This window comes from Arachis stenosperma, chromosome 10 (assembly GCF_014773155.1).
Source record: "Arachis stenosperma cultivar V10309 chromosome 10, arast.V10309.gnm1.PFL2, whole genome shotgun sequence".
Classification (NCBI taxonomy): Eukaryota; Viridiplantae; Streptophyta; class Magnoliopsida; order Fabales; family Fabaceae; genus Arachis; species Arachis stenosperma.
The window spans coordinates 106,796,960-106,814,030 of record NC_080386.1 but is presented as its reverse complement, the minus strand read 5'-3'; the positions used below and the strand labels follow the sequence as shown (position 1 = coordinate 106,814,030).

The 17,071-nt window shown below is 35.6% G+C and overlaps 1 non-coding gene across 1 annotated transcript; it reads left to right on the top strand.

The window, feature by feature from the left end:
- Positions 1-6,361: 6,361 nt before the first annotated feature.
- Positions 6,362-6,469, top strand: LOC130959683 (small nucleolar RNA R71). Its single transcript, XR_009078752.1, has one exon. It is a non-coding gene; the product is annotated as a small nucleolar RNA R71 (small nucleolar RNA).
- The last annotated feature ends 10,602 nt before the right edge of the window (positions 6,470-17,071 follow it).

Sequence of the window (17,071 nt, the reverse complement as noted above, 5' to 3'; positions counted from 1 at the left end):
ACACGTTCATGGATTGAGGAAGGTGATGAGTGTCACGGATCATCACCTCCTTCACAATTAAGCGCGAATGAACATCTTAGATAGGAACACACACACGTTTGAATGAAATAGAAACAATCGTATTAATTCATTGAGACGCTGCAGAGCTCCTCACCCCCAACAATGGAATTTAGAGACTCATGCCATCAAAGTGTATAAATTTTAGATCTGAAAATGTCATGAGGTTCAAAATAAGTCTCTAAAAGTTGTTTAAATAGTAAACTAATAACCTAGGTTTACAGAAAATGAGTAAACTATGATAGATAGTGCAGAAATCTACTTCTGGGGCCCACTTGGTGTGTGCTGGGGCTGAGACTTAAGCTTCTCACGTGCCTGGGCTGTTTTGGGCATTCAACGTCAGGTTGTGACGTGTTTTGGGCGTTGAACTCCAACTTGTAACCTGTTTCTGGCGCTGGACGCCAGACAACAGCATGATACTGGCGTTGAATGCCAGTTTATGTCATCTATCTTTGCGCAAAGTATGGACTATTATATATTTCTGGAAAGCCCTGGATGTCTACTTTCCAATGCCGTTGAGAGCGCGCCAATTGGACTCCAGTAGCTCCAGAAAATCCATTTCGAGTGCAGGGAGGTCAGAATCCAACAGCATCAGCAGTCCTTTTTCAGCCTAAATCAGATTTTTGTTCAGCTCCCTCAATTTCAGCCAGAAATTACCTGAAATCACAGAAATATGATTTTTGCTTAAAAACTAATAAAATTCTTTTAAAAACTAATTAAAACATACTAAAATCTACATGAATTTACCCCCAAAAAACGTATAAAATATCTGCTCATCACATGTCTTTATCTTTCCTTTAAAAAAAAAAAATTCGCCGCACGACGCGATTGCACCAGCGACGCGTCCGCGTGGCAGGGGGAGTAAAGAAAAATAAAAATGAACAGAAAGTTACGCAGGAACAGCGCTGGAGTCGTGCCAAAGGCACAAATTATCCCACGCGACCGCGTCGCATGGAAATCATGGCCTCCCACGCGACCGCGTGCTCCACGCGGCCGTGTGCCCTGCATTTTCGACGTAAAAGGGTGCACAATGCCATATTGTGCGAGAGTGGTTCTGGATTGGTGCTGGAAGCACAATCCTTGTCACGCGACCGCGTTGCCGACACGGCCGCGTCAATTATTTTCTGACGCACACTCACGCGATCGCGTGACCCACGTGATCGCGTCACCCAATTTTGGCAATTAAAATGAATCGAACAGAGAGTTGTGCTGGAGCGAGGCTGCACTTGCGCCAGCAGCGTAACACGGGTCACGCGACCGCGTGACTGACGCGATTACGTCGTCTTACCTGGCCCGCACCCACACGAACGCGTGCCTTCCGCGGCCGCGTCGCATGCGCCGCACAGCTCAACCCAATAGCCAAATTATCTTATCTTTCTCTCCTCCAAATCCTACTTTTTCTTTTCCCCCCTTCTTTCTTCTTTCTCCCTTCCCCCTTCTACCTCACCTTTCACACTCTCTCTCTCTCCCCTCCATTAACAAGGTTTTACCTTCTTCTCTTTTCCATCATCCTTATTATATTATGTATATATATTATTATTCTTTTTCTTTTCTTTTTCTTTTCAAATAATTCTTTTTCTTTCTTCTTCTTCTTTTCTTTTTACATGGTGTTAGAAACCTTTTGAGTCATTATCTATCATTATATGCTTGTGGATTATTGTAAATTGTTTGACAATTATTTTTCTCCTATTTAAGGGATTGCTTGCATGTTTCTCTTCATATTTTCTATACCCTATTCACCATGCATACTATATGTTTGTGAAAAAGCTCATGTGGCATTATGCACTTCTCTATGTTGCTATACTATTCAATGCTTGCTTTTCACAACTTTCTCTTGTTATTTTATTAATTAGATTTAATTGTCAATACAAACGTGATAGTTTGTTACAAATGGTAATCTAAACTGGACATTGTATGTTTGATATATGCTACTCATGCCTTTGCCTGCATGCCAATAAACCTCTTGCATTCCATTGTCCTACATGCACTTGCTATATTTCCATTAATGTGCTTTTCACATGTAATCCGGACCATGTGTTAATGCCATTTATCTTTATTGTGCATTGACTATCACTTACAATACCCTCTTCCTTGCTCTATCTCTTTGAATTTAATTTCCTTTCTCTTCCCTTCTTTCAGGATGGCCACTAAGAACGGAAAAGAGAAAGCTACTTCCAAACCACCAGCACGAAGAGGAACTAAAAGAGCATTAGTGGCAGAGCCTTCTTCAACCGCAGTCAAGCCCTCAACAAAAAGAGTTACGAGGATAATAAAGGTTGACGACAAGGAGAAAGCCTTTCCAGCAAAGGACACTGCGCGATTTCCCAATCGCTACTGTGAGCAGATGTTCCCTATCCTAGCAGAAAGAAACTATAACAATGAATACCTTCTTATCCTCCCGTCCAATATTGCCATCTTTGTTGAGCCGCAAATTGAGCGAAGACAATGGGGTTTCCTACGGAGACAGCCAAGGCAGGTCAATCTTTCTTGGGTAGTTGAGTTCTACTCCAACTTCTACATACCGACCCTGCAGTCTGTTTATGTCCGGCAGAAGTAAGTCCCCATCACAGAAGAGGCCATTCAGCAAGTTCTGAGTCTTCCCCCTATTCCAGCAGGAATGGACGCTTTTCAAGAAGCCACCCTTCAGCGCCAGAGATACCAATTTGACTGGGACTCCGTTCTCAGAGTCATCGCTTTACCTGGCAGCCGTTGGATCTACGGATACCACCGCAACCGCCCTAAGGGAATCTTGGCTTCTGCACTTACCTTGGAGGCTCGTGTATGGGCACAGATCATGTCCCATTACGTCTTTCCGAGCACTCATAAGTCCTCCTTCACTGCGGACATGGCTATTCTACTATGGTGCATCCTTATAGACCAACCTCTGAATCTCTCAAGACACATCCGGAATGCTATGGAGCATGTACAAATCGCGGGCAACTTACCTTTCCCCGCCTTGGTCTCAAATCTTGTCTCAACAGCCGGAGTCTCCTGCAGAGCTGGGGACACCAAAGCCAGGCTTCCACGGGATGATCAATATGTCCCTAACGGGAAATACCTTAGATTTTCAGCAGCCACTACAAGCCAGCCTACTGAGCCGGTTGAAGATATTCCTTCTTCAACACCACAAGCATCTACCACTGAGAAATTGCTCCAGCAGATACTTGAAAAGTTGGATCGGCATGAACAGAAAGCAAAGATGAGAGAGCGTCGTAACGAGCGCCGATTCAAACACCTCAAGGAGCTACTCAAGGGACGCTTCAGAGACTCAGACACCCCGGACTCCACTTCTTTTACCAGCACCGGGAGCTATGATGGTCCCGACTATGGAGATACTGCCACCAGCCCACCCCTGTTCCTAACAGATGGCACCGAGGACGGTGCAAAGCCTTAAGTGTGGGGAGGTCGGTCAGTACCTGACTTCCGGAGGTAAATTCTCTTCTCTGACACCAATAATTAGGATATTTTAGTTAGATTTTTCTTTCTTTTATAGAATAGAATAAATTGCATAGGTTAGGATAGTTGCATGCATGTTCTACTTGATTGAAAAGACAATAAGTTTCTTTTAAAAATCTATCTTTGGAACAAAATTTCACTAATTTTTCAAAATTTTTATGATAAATCTGCTTGAGTTGTATTTGGAACATGATGTTTGAGCTAAAGAACACACAACCTGTGAAAGATTTGAGCCTTTATGTATGGTTACATTATTTAACCATAATTATTTTATTCTTGTGTGTTTACTTCTCTATGATTGTAATATATATTTTGTTTTATCTTATATGTCCAATATTTATTATATTTACATGCTTGCACATGATTGAGGCCATTATTTGTTTAAACTCACTTATCCAAATCAAGCCTACCCTTTTCAATTACCCTTGTTAACCACTTTGAGCCTTTAAAACCCCATTTGTTCTATATTTTACCACATTACTAACCTTAAGCTGAAAAACAATTGCATATCCCAAATTGAATCTTTGGTTAGCTTAAGATAGAATTGTGTGTGCTAGTTAAGTATGGGAAATTGTGGGAACAAAAGTTGTTAAGGGAATGTGTCATGAAAATTTAAAGGAAATTTGGATACACATTCATGTGAAACTATAAGAATCAAAAATCTATGTGCATTGATAAGCTTTATTTATTTCAATTCAAAAAAAAAGTGATAAACAAATAAATAAGGGGACAAAATTACCCCAATGTTAAATTTAGAATTCAAAGATCAATGCACATATGATAAAATTAAAATACAAGGTTGAAACATGAGTATAGGTTGAAAAAGGGAATTATGGGTAGCTAGGCATGAATTTAAAAGTATATAGAATATATGTATATTAGGTGAGAGCTTAGGTTAATTAAAGATTCAATTTATAAAGCTCACTTAGCCATATATATATACCCTTACCTGCACCTTGGCCCCATTACAACCCTGAAAAGACCTCATGATGTTTGCATTGGTATATTAACTATTGTTGATTGGTTAGGAGAAAAGTTAGAAATATGACTAGAGAAGAGTGATTACCATACACTAGAGATTAGAGCGTACATACATTATTAGTGAGGGTTCAATGCTTGAATTTCATGTTTCCGGCCTTCATAAGCTATCTTCTTGCACTTTTATCGGTTTTATTATGATGATAGAATTAGTGAAATTTGATTTGTAATTGTTTGAAGGGCTTATTACTTTTGATTAAATGGACAATAATCATATAGTATTTATTATATATGTAGGATTGCATTGCATTTCATGAGTTTGCATGTTCATACTTATTTCCTTGTCTCCTTCAATTTAGCATGAGGACATGCTAATGTTTAAGTGTGGGAGGTTGATAAACCACTATTTATAGTTTATAGTGTTTAATTGTGTTTGTCATGATCCTTACCCACTTATTCATCAATTTAGCATGCACTTAGATTCCTTCCTAAATTATTACATGTTTGAAAATTGCTTCCTAGAGACTTAATTATTTAATTTTAATTCTCCTTTATTCCATTCGATGTCGTAATCTGTGTGTCAAGTGTTTCAGGCTTTATAGGGCATGAATGAGACGGAGATTGGAGAGGAAGCTAGCAAAAATGGAAGGAACACAAGAATTTGAGGAGATAACCAGCGAAAAGTGACGCGGTCGCATGGCTCACGCGACCGCGCGAAGGAGCGCAAATCGCGGTGACGCGGCCGCATAGCTTGCGCGGCCGCGCGGATTGGAAAGCACAAGCAACGCGGTAGCTTGGATAACGCAAACGCGTGAAGAGGAAAAGCGCAAGCGATGCGTCCGCATGGACGACGCGATCGCGTGACATGCGCGATCTGCATAATCTGCAGAATCTGAAACCAGCGATTTTGGACCCTATTTCGGCCCAGTTTTCGGCCCGGAACAGTAGACTAGAGTCGGAGAATATGCAGAAACAACGGAGACACATTCATTCAGTAGTTTTATTTTTTCACTCTCTTAGGTTTTCTCTCTATAGCTTTTAGAATTTTAACTTTCAATTGGTCTTAGCATTGGAACATTGAGAAGAGTTATTTCCTCATCAAGACTTCATCACTCTAGTTTGTTCTCTTAACTTGGTTTTATTCTTCCATGTTCTTTGTTATGTTCAATTTTGTCATTCAGATACTTTTATGATTAATTAATGCAAGGATATTTCTTTTTAATTTAATTTCAATTCCATAATCATGTCTCTTTTAATTCCCTTTCATGTGCCATGGATTCTTTATTACAATGCGTGAGTAGTTCATTACTTGATGAGGAATTGATTAAAAGGAACTCTTGAGTTGGAATGATGAAGAAAAAATTTGTAGTTGGGTTAATTGTTGGATTGCTATCCTGTCACCAACGCCAATCCCTTTGAACTAAGTGGGTTGTAACTCGTGGACAGATCTGGCATTCCAACTTGTTTGACTTTCCCTTACCTAGTAAGGGATAACCAAACAGAGTAACCATTAATTATAATCAATCTTAAAAATCATTCCATCAATGATAGATTCTAACCAATCAATTCCCAGTCAAGGCTTTTTTATTATTTAAAATTCCTCACTTAAATCCCAATTTACTTAGCTCAACTTTTTGGAATATCTGATTAATAAAACACACTTTTTTGCAACTCGTTGGAAGACGACCTGGGACTTAAAACTCCCAGTAATTTTAATTTAAACTTTCTGTGACATATTTCTAAATTGATAGGCAGATTTTTGGTGAGTTAAGAACTATACTTGCAACGTAACCATTTTAATAAATTTTAATTCACCAGCTTCTGCACTCCATCAACCATCATAGAAGATACCTATGATGCTCCATTCTGAAAGCATGTTAGAAGGACACCTTCTAATCAATTGCTTGTATCTTTCCCAAGCTTCATAGAGGGATTCACCTTCCTTTTGTTTAAAGGTTTGAACTTCCACTCTAAGCTTACTCATCTTTTGAGGTGGAAGAAATTTAGCTAAGAAGGCATTGACCAGCTTTTCCCAAGAGTTCAGGCTGTCTCTAGGTTGTGAGTTCAACCATATACTAGCTCTGTCTCTTACAGCAAAAGGGAAAAGTATAAGTCTGTAGACCTCAGGATCAACTCCATTGGTCTTAACCGTGTCACAGAATTTCAAAAATTCAGCCAAGAACCGATGAGGATCTTCCAATGGAAGTCCATGAAACTTGGAATTCTGTTGCATCAAAGAAACTAATTAAAGCTTAAGCTCAAAGTTGTTTGCTCCAATGGCAGGAATAGAGATGCTTCTCCCATGGAAATCGGGAGTTGGTGCAGTAAAGTCACCAAGCACCTTCCTTACATTGTTGGCATTGTTGTTATTTTCGGCTACCATGTCTTCTTCTTTTTCAAAAATTTCTGTTAGGTCCTCTCCAGAGGTTGTGCTTTAACTTCTCTTAGCTCCCTCTTCAGAGTCCTTTCAGGTTCAGGATCAGCTTCAATAAGAATGCCTTTATCTTTGTTCCTACTCATATGAAAGAGAAGAAAACAAAGAAAGTATGGAATCCTCTATGTCACAGTATAGAGATTCCTTGATGTATCAGAGGAAAAGAAGAATAGAAGGATGAGGTAGAGAGAAAAATTCAAACTTATAGAGAGGGAGGGGGTCCGAATTATTAAGAGATGAGGAGTGTTAGTGATTAAATAGAAAGAGATGAGAGAGGGAGTTTTTGAAAATTTTTAAATAAAATAAAATTAGAGTTTAAAATAGTTAGTTAATTAGAAAGATTTTTTAAAAATTTGTTAATGGTTTTCGAAAATTAGAGAGAGAAGTAGTTAGGTGGTTTTGAAAAAGATATGATTTAAAAAGATATGATTGAAAAAATATGATTGAAAAAGATTTGTTTTTTAAAATTGATGACTTAACTAACAAGAAATTAAAATATATGATTCTAAAATTCAAATATTGAACCTTTCTTAATAAGAAAGTAACAAACTTGAAATTTTTGAATCACAACATTAATTGTTAGCAAGGATTTTCAAAAATATTAAAAGAAAAATAAAAAAGATTTGATTTTGAAAAAGATATGATTGATATGAGATGATATGAAAAAGATAAGATTTTGAAAAATTAGTTTTAAAATTTGAAAAGATGAAAAAGATTTGGATTGAAAACAAAATTTCCTCCATGGTGTTATCCTTGCGTTAAACGCCCAGAATGGTATCCATTCTGGAGTTTAACGCCCACTTGGCTACCTCCTTGGGCGTTAAATGCCCAGCCAAGGTACCTGGCTGGCGTTTAAACGCCAGAAATCCTTCCTTACTAGGCATTTTGAACGCCCATCTTTTTCTCTGTTATTCCTCTACTGTATGTTCTGAATTTTCAATTCTCTGTATTATTGACTTGAAAAGACATAATTTTGAATTTTTTTTTTGAAAAAAAAATTTATGAGAGGGAAAAACAACAGAATGAAATTAAACATGAAAAACTAAGATCAAAACAAGGAATGCATGCAAGAACAATTTGAATGTCAAGATAAACATCAAGAACATATTTTTTTGAAAAAATTTTTTAAGAAAAGAAAGACATGCAAGACAGCAAAATTAAAAATTGACACTAGACTCAAACAAGAAACACAAAATTTTTTGTTTTTATGATTTTATTAATTTTTTTGTTTTTTTTTTTTTGAAAATTATTTTGAAAAAGAAAATAAGAAACTCAAAATTTTTAATAAGAATTCCAGGAATCATGCAATGTTAGTCTAAAGCTTCAGTCTAAAAAAGATTAGACATGGCCAGCCAAGCTTTAGCAAGACATTACATACAACAGCCAAATTGATGGGAATCAACTAGCTCCTGTGATGATAAAAGCATCATCTGAAACTCTAGAATTCGTTCTTAAAAATTATGAAGAACGAATTAAAAAGAAAATTACCTAATCTAAGCAACAAGATAAACCGTCAGTTGTCCAAACTTGAACAATCCCCGGCAATGGCGCCAAAAACTTGGTACACAAAATCATGATACACAACTTCGTGCAGCTGACCAACAAGTGCACTGGGTCGTCCAAGTAATACCTTATGTGAGTAAGGGTCGATCCTACGGAGATTGTCGGCTTGAAGCAAGCTATGGTCATCTTATAAATCTTAGTCAGGCGGATTCAAATGGTTAGGGGGTTTTGATAATTAAAAGAACGAAATAGAACATAAAATAGGATAGAAACACTTATGCAATTTATTGGTGAGAATTTCAGATAAGCGTATGAAGATGCTTTGTTCCCTCTGAGCCTCTGCTTTCCTATTGCCTTCATCCAGTCATTCATACTCCTTTCCATGGCAAGATGTATGTAGGTGGATCACCATTGTCAATGGCTACCATCCATCCTCTCAGTGAAAATGGTCCTCTACGGTTTCCCGCATGGCTAATCAGCTGTCGATTCCCGATCGTGTCGGAATAAGATCCATTGATCTCTTTGCGCACTGTCACTGCACCCCACAGTCGCGAGTTTGAAGCTCATCACAGTCATCCCATCCCAGATCCTACTCGGAATACCACAGACAAGGTTTAGACTTGTTTGGATCTCAAGAATACTGCCCATTTGATTCTAGCTTATACCACGAAGACTCTGATTGAACGGAATGGAAGCTCTGTTGTTAGGAGAGGCAACCATGCGTCGTGAACTAGGAGGCCAAGAGATATGCATTCATTCTTGTTTTCAAGTAGATCGGAAGTGGTTGTCAGGCACGCGTTCATAAGTGAGAATGGTGATGTGTGTCACTTGATCATCACATTCATCAAGTTGAGATGCGAATGGATATATTAGAACAAGAATAAGCTTGAATTGAATAGAAAACAGTAGTAATTGCATTAATTCATGAGGAGCAGCAGAGCTCCACACCTTAATCTATAGTGTGTAGAAACTCCACCGTTGAAAATACATAAGAACAAGGTTTAGACATGGCCGAATGGCCATGCCTCCCAAATAACATGCAACAATCGAAAAAGGGTTCAAAGATCTGATCCCAAGATCAAAGATGATCAAAAGATCACAGATGATCCAAAAGATGAAAATACAATAGTAAAAGGTCATATTTATAGAGAACTAGTAACCTAGGGTTTACAAAAATAAGTAAATGATGCAGAAATCCACTTCCAGGGCCCACTTGGTGTGTGCTTGGGCTGAGCATTGAAGCTTTCACGTGCATAGGCTTCTCTTGGAGTTAAACGCCAGCTTTGGTGCCAGTTTGGGCGTTTAACTCCAATTCTGGTGCCAGTTTGGGCGTTTTACGCCAGAATTTTTATGCTGACTTAGAACGCCAGTTTGGGCCATCAAATCTCAGGTAAAGTATAGACTATTATATATTGTTGGAAAGCCCAAGATGTCTACTTTCCAACTCAATTAAAAGCGTGCCAATTGAGCTTCTGTAGCTCTAGAAAATCTATTTTGAGTACAGGGAGGTCAGAATCCAATAGCATCTGCAGTCCTTTTTCAGCCTCTGAATCGGATTTTTGCTCAGGTCCCTCAATTTCAACCAGAAAATACCTAAAATCACAGAAAAATACACAAACTCATAGTAAAGTCTAGAAATGTGATTTTTTCATAAAAACTAATAATTATATACTAACTAAAAACTAACTAAATCATACTAAAAACTACCTAAAAACAATGCCAAAAAGCGTATAAATTATCCGCTCATCAACGACCTGCATCTAAAAAACAACAGCAACATATGGTTTGAGAACTAGAGGTTCTCAGTATGGTAACAGTTTCCAGTATATAAGATGTAAGGTTCTGGGACGCCAAAAGAAATCCTAGAACTTCACATCGATACAGATATTCAAGCTTAAAACAAATAATTAACTTAAACTGTAAATAGGGTATTCTAACTTAAGAGATTTCTAACTAACATAGCACTGCTATCCCATGGCCTTTGTCAGCTTAACCTCCATGCAATCCCATTGCCAGCGCCTACCGAACCTCATCAATCCCAGCAGAAAACACAGGTAATGCAGACAACTAAGCACAAGTAATATACATATACAGTAAGTAAACAAATAGCAAGTAGACATGTGATTCATTTAGGCATAACTAAAGTTAAGCAAAGCAAACAAGCATAGAGAAGATGCATATGATGAATGCCTATCATATTGGCTTGTGATATCACTTGTCGGTCTATAAATGCCAACCCGACACATCCTCCCAGATGTAGCCTTCCTGCCACACCAGGGATATAGGCCCTGCACACTCATGCAACAGAAAAATCTGCCATGCCATGGATATAGGCCCTGCACACGATTGCAGCAGAGAAGGAAACAACAACTTTCTCACCATAATTCATTCCAAGGATATAGTGCCTGGCACACTCTTGCAACAGAAAAACTGCCACGCCAGGGATATAGGCCCAACACACTCTTGCAACAGAAAAACTACCACACCAGGGATATAGGCCCTGCACACTCTCATATAATCCAATAATTTATCATTCCTTTCCAAGTTCTCAATCATCATAACCATCACCAGTTTCTAATTTCTCAAATTCATCATAAGCATTCCCATTTCACAACTCAACATTCACCAATTCAAGCTAGAAATTACACAAACCTTCCAAAACCTATATCATCGACTCTAAACTCAACTAAGATACCCTTTTTATTCACTTATTATTTTCTCCCTTAATTCAAAGCCTAAAATACTAGCAAAAGGGTTTTAAATAAGTATTACGAAAGTTTACAAGCTTGCCAAAAAGGTAAAACAGTTAAAAACAAGGTTTTAGGTGAAAAACAGGGCTTGTGCCTACGCACAAACCAGAAGGATTTCTCAATTTGTGCATATGCACAACTTGAAACACCCACTCTGTTCCGTGCATACGCACAGAGGTGTACGTGGGCACATATGACAGATTTTCAAATTTTTTACAACATCATAGAATTCAGATTTTTGACACCAACTTCTAACGATTATATATTTCTCTACAAAATTTTGATTTTTACAAAATCTATACCATTTTAAAGCTCTTTAAATTATCTTTAATTTGATATAAAATTCAATCAATTTCAAAAACTGTAGCTCAAGATATGATCCACCAAAGTTGGCCCAAATCCTCAAATTTACCAAATCCTCAACCCTAAACTAAGAGTTCATTACCCAAAATAGTATTCAAGCCATTCCACACATATCCACACACTTTCATTTATCTCAACAACATATCACCTCCCTACACCATCCAAGTATTCTACAATATAGCATCAAAACCCATAATCATCATCAACCAACAATAACATCAACAACCAATACAAATCCTCATCAACATCAATAATCATCACCAAATAATATCTAACATTAACCAGATCCATCATAATCTTTATTCCTCAAATTTATCCTTATAAAACTCACATCCTTCACCAATTGTCATCAACATCGATATTTATACTTCTCATCCATTAACCTCAACATTAGCAATCATTATCAACATTCATATTACCACAATCATCATAAACACTCATCAACATCAACCAACATCATAATATATCATTAACACCAATAATCCTCATACCTCTTATCAACATCAGAATCATCATCAATTATCATTAATTCAATTCTATCCTAAGGGGTCCATTAGCCTAAGTGTCTAGAAATATTACATATTACATAAAGAAAATTGAAACCATACCTTGGCCGATTTCCAAAATTCACCAAACACCAAACACCAAATGAAGCCACCAAGCTTGATCCAAAAGCCTCAAACCAACTCCAACAAACACCAAAATTCAATCTAACATCATACAACATACCAACATCAAACCTAGGGTTCACAAAAATAACTAAACACAAGGATTTAATGAGACCTTACCTTATCCAACGAGATTAAGAGCAAAACCCAACAATATTCCAATGCTAGATCACCCCTAAACAAAAAAAATCACAAAATCTACTCAAAAACCAAATATAAAAATGCGAAATTACTTAGGACAGAAAAATGGAGTAGGAGATGCGAGTTTCTACCAAAAAGGCTTAGTTAGAAATGACAGGCTCAGAAAGAGCGATGCGTGACCGCAAACGGCTCATCAATCGGAGCTCCGTAGTTCAAGTTATAAGCGAATCAAGATGAATGTGAATAGTAAACCCTTCCTCTCTTCTCTCAACTCAACAGTGCCCCTTTTCTTATTTGTGGGTGGAAATGAGCTGAATTGGCTTTTAAGTGAGGTATATATATGTTGAGTTTGGGCCCAACTTGGGTCCGGTCCAACCTGTTAGCGTTTTAGGTCCGTTTGGTCCACTTTGGGCCAAAATCTTAAAGATTAGTGCCTGGTTTTCAATTCTAAATTATTTTTGTCCTTTCAAAATAATAAATTCAATTTTTAAAATCTTGTTTTTCTCAATACGCGGTTCCGGTCAGACTAGAGCCCGTACTGCTGGCTTAAGTGCCGGTACGCATTTTTACAAAAATTCTCCGTAAAAGATATATTTTTCCACTTAGAAATATTCATTGAATTCAAATGTCACCTTTATATTTTTAAAAGAATACTTCTATATTTTTGAACCTATTTTGGACAATTAAATTATTATTTTATTAAAACATTTATTTTGGTTCTTACATGGTGTGATGAATTTTCTCCACCACTTTACTATTGGACATATCTTCTCCAAAGACTCTCATCTTATCAGTAAAATTTATAACACGAATAAATTATTACTCAACAGTTTTTAAGTTAGACATCTCGTACCTTTCATATTTTTTTGAAAAGACTGTACTTTGTCTTTTGGGCCTTATCTACACTTTTATATGACAACTTCAATGTGTTCCAAGTTTTTTTCACATTTTTGGCATTTGTTATTTTGTCAAATATTGTATAATCTACACTTTGATAAATTTAAGATAGGGTCAATTGATCTTTCTTGTATTTAGTAGCATTAGCTCCTTGCAAATCAAATTCAATAAAGTTCCATATATTTTGAGTCTTCAAATGAATAGATATTAAAATTTTCTATAATCAAAATTTTCATCTAATTTAAGACTGGACCACAAAACATTAAAAATATTTGTCATACTAACTCTGTAAAAAAACAAAGAACTCTTCCATATCTCATAACCTCACAAACACTTGCCATTGGATTAAACTAGCTATAATATTAAATATAAGTATAAATTTCATATTTAACCAACTCTAGGATCACTCACTTATGTAAATAACACTATTAATTTTGTTTTTCTCAAACTCACTAACAACACGCTCAAAAAAAATTAACAACTTAATATATTTTCATGCAAGAGAACCACTTATTTATACAATTAATAAACTAACATTAATCATTGGCGACAGAAACATATGGAATTACTAACTTGAATTAACACTTGGTTGATGGCATCTTCTTCGAGTCTTCATAACCTTGTGACTTGGTGAAAGCAATATGCCATGGCTAGTTAATAACTCTGACTTTTAAAATTATGCAACTATATAGGAATATTTCTTAACAAAAGCCAACATCTTTGTCTACTTGGAATTTCTTTAAACTTCCAATATCTTTTGGTAAAGGGTGAAAAGTTTGCAAGTTGATTTAATAATTATTACCAACACATTTATATATGTATCTTATTTGGACGACTCTGTTTTAATTCCAAGGAATGAGGCTGAGAGATCTTGGGACTTTGGTAAGAGTTTGAGTCTTACCACCTGATTCTGTCGGTTTAGTTATGTCTATAAATTAGAATTTAAATACAATAACAAATGTATTTATTTTTAGTTAAAGAAAATTTCGCTAATAACAACCCACTCATAAATAAATTAAAATAGTTATTGAAAGATCAGACAAATTTCTCAACTTCTCTGAAGAGGATAATATTCTATAAATACTAAATTCTAATTACGTAAACTACTCACTCTGAATAATATTATGTCATTTTTTATTCTTATTAACTTCGGTGTTAGAGTGTCTTTGCAGGTGTCTATCATTATCTTTTTTTTTCTTGAAGCCAGCATACACCTCTTCACTTCAGACAGAGGAGAACTCAATCCCTAAATAGGACGAACTATACCTCTACAAAACTTACCACACAGGAACATCACTGATGATGATGAAATAATTAAGGCTTTGGCAAATACAAGTATCATGGCTTTACCACCGACGATACACAGCGTATTTTGGGTAGTGTAATTTGAATCTATAAAGATCATGGAGCATCTCATTTTGTTCTCTGAGTGTTATGAGTGTTATTAGTATAAGGGGTCGTTTGAAAAACTTTAAAAGTTTTTTTTTTTTATTTTTTGACTTATGAAAAATAGAAATATTAATATCTGGTGCAATTTTTAAAACCAAATTATAACTTTCTAAGAAGCTATTTAAGTGTTTATAGAAAAGTTAAAAAAATGTCTTCTCTCGTAATAAAAATTTTTTATTTTTTTTAAAATAAGCATTTTTATTAGAACTAAAAAAAATACAAAATAACTTATTTATAATTTACTTTTAATATAAATATTTACACAACTAGAAAATAGATTAATACAGACAGATTTACAGACAGATTTAGTCTTTATTACAAACGAATTTTTGGTTACCGATGAAATTACCGACGGATTTTGCCTTCCGTAAAAGTCTCGTCGAAAATTATTTACCGACGAATTTTTTTCGTCGAAAAATTATCGATGGATTTTACCAGTTACTGACGGATTTTTTCTCTGTAAATTCTCCATCCATTTTCCGAAGACAATGAATTTTCCAACGGATTTTTTGTCTGTAATTACAGACGGATTTTTCGACGAATTTTTCTTCTGTAATTACAGATGAATTTTTCGACAGATTTTTTGTCTGTAATTTGAACTTTGGAAAATCATCCCACAATCTGAATATAGACAGAAAATTCGTCTATAAATCCGTCAGTAAGGTAAAATAGAATGTTTTTTTTTTAATTTTTCATTGTAAAATAAATACTTTAGATTTGTTTTCTAAATTTATTCCATCAAACACTCTGTAAATTGAAAAAAAGAAAGCAAAAAATCACATAAATAAACATAATATTCATTACATAATACCTATAAAATTAGATGTTATTTTTCAACACCATTAGCCAATATTTCACTGTCTCAATAAAAAGATGCTCCAAAAAAATAAGATGACCATCCCAATAAACAAGTTCCTCATTATAGTTACATTCCTATGAATGTAATCATATCATTAAATTAATCCCTAAAGTGCTACTTCAGGATGCTAAAATTCAACTCCACTCCACAATTAGGAGAGGGTTCTTATCAGAGTTTTCAACAGATCAAACAAGTTACAAATCAAAAGTTAATTTTCCTCATTCAAGCATGATGCTGTTGTTGTGACTTGTGAGAGGAGCCACTCCTGCAGTTGCACTTTGTTTATTCAGTTTACTTGTTGTTGGTGGCCTCCATAGATAGGGTAAGCAGCGTAGGCAGCAGCATATATGCTTGGATCATGAGGAGGAGGCAGTGCATATCCATAACCATCATAAACAGGGGCTTCGTAATAAGTGCCACTCTAGTGGTTGCCACCAAAGTCCATTCTAAACTGTTCTCCAAAAAAATACCCGTTGAGAATCATCACAAATGCAATTTAAAGATATACAACATGAAGAAAATTCAGTCAGTACTATTCTATCACTAATGTTCTAATAACATTTTTAAAAATGAATTCAGAAAACTTCAAATTTATTGATATAAGCAGCCAAGGACCAAAAAGGTTCACATCCCTTAAGTTAGGTGCGATAAATGGTACCCCTAGATAGATAATCATAAAAAATACTTGTTCTTACAGACTAAGGCCACATTTGGAGATTGTCTCCAGGATAGAAATACGAGAGACAAAACCTGTCTCGAAAAAGATATAGGTAGAGAGACAGATAAAATGTCTGTCTTAGAACAACTTTTTCTCTGTCCCTATTTTTTTAGTGTCTTTATATTTTGCATCTTTCATCTTTTTTGCATCTTCCACTTATAATGAAATACATAAAAATGAAGCTAAGCAAGAAGAAGGGAACTTAGGTTGTCGGAAAGGTTTCTCTTTTTCTTTGATGGTGGCTGTGTAGAAGTGTTAAATGATGTTGGTGGTGGAGTCATGAAAGTTCTAATTTTAGTCTGTTATTAAAATGCTTGATAGTTAAAGAAGTCATGTACAGTAATAAAATTGTATTATATTAAAATTTAAATTCTTAATATTCTTTAAACAAAAAAATGAACTGATTATTGAATTAAATTGGTTTAAAATAATCATATAGTATTGAATCTAATATAAAGAACAAAGTATACAAATTATCACGTTGACATCATTATTATATATAAGAAACAAATGAAGCTAAGCCAAATAGCTAATTAGATAGCAGGGTTGCCTTGAGTTCTTTTCTTAATATCTTGCCAATTGAAGATTTTGGAATTGCGTCAATGAAAATTACTTTATATAGCCTCTTGTAAAATACTACCTGTTCACAACAATTAAATTAAAAAATGTCATGCATTGTCTTATTAATTAATTATCTTCTTATCAAATACAATCAAATTAATCAAGTATAAATCATTTACCTGTTTAGCTATAAAGTCCTTGACAGCATCTTCAGTAATAGGATCATTTGATGACCTC